Genomic DNA, 917 nt, shown 5'->3' with positions numbered 1-917 from the left:
ATCTATGGTACTTGGACAGTGGTTGTTCAAGGCACATGACAGGAGATTTCACCCTGCTCACAGAGTTCAAGGAGAGAGCTGGCCCTAGCATAACCTTTTGAGATGACAATAAAGGGTTCACTATGGGATATGGCTTGATCTCAAAAGAAAATGTCATCATTGATGAAGTTGCATTAGTTGATGGTCTCAAACACAATCTATTGAGCATCAGTCAACTATGTGACAGAGGGAATACCGTTTCCTTCAATTCTGAAGCCTGTGTTGTCACAAGTAAGAAGGACAACAAAGTGGTTCTAACTGGAGTTAGAAGAGGGAATGTGTACTTGGCTGACTTCAACTCTACAGATGCAGATTCAATTACTTGTCTTTTCAGCAAAGCAAGTCCAGATGAAAGTTGGCTATGGCATAAGAAGCTGTCCCATTTGAATTTCAAGACAATAAATGATCTAGTAAAAAAGGACTTAGTTAGAGGAATGCCTCTAGTGGAATTCTCAAGGGATGGACTGTGTGATGCTTGTCAGAAAGGAAAGCAAAAGAGAGCATCATTTAGTAAGAAGCTTGAATCAGCAATTGATGAACCATTACAACTGCTACACATGGATCTTTTTGGACCAGTCAATGTATTGTCAATTTCAAGGAAAAGATATTGCCTAGTGATTGTAGATGATTTCTCAAAGTTTTCATGGACCTATTTTCTTGAATCAAAGGATGAAGCTAGTGAAATCATTATCAATCACATCAAGCAAGTCAACAATAATCCAGATTTCAAAGTAAGGAATGTCAGGAGTGACAATGGAACTGAGTTCAGGAATTCTACCATGAGGTTGTTCTGTGAAGAGAATAGGATTATGCATGAGTTCTCAGCTCCAAGGACTCCACAACAGAATGGTGTGGTGGAAATGAAGAACATATCACTA

The sequence above is a fragment of the Apium graveolens genome, chromosome 3 (genome assembly GCF_009905375.1).
Source record: "Apium graveolens cultivar Ventura chromosome 3, ASM990537v1, whole genome shotgun sequence".
Classification (NCBI taxonomy): Eukaryota; Viridiplantae; Streptophyta; class Magnoliopsida; order Apiales; family Apiaceae; genus Apium; species Apium graveolens.
The sequence above is the reverse complement of the archived record's forward strand: the minus strand, read 5'-3'. Positions refer to the sequence as shown.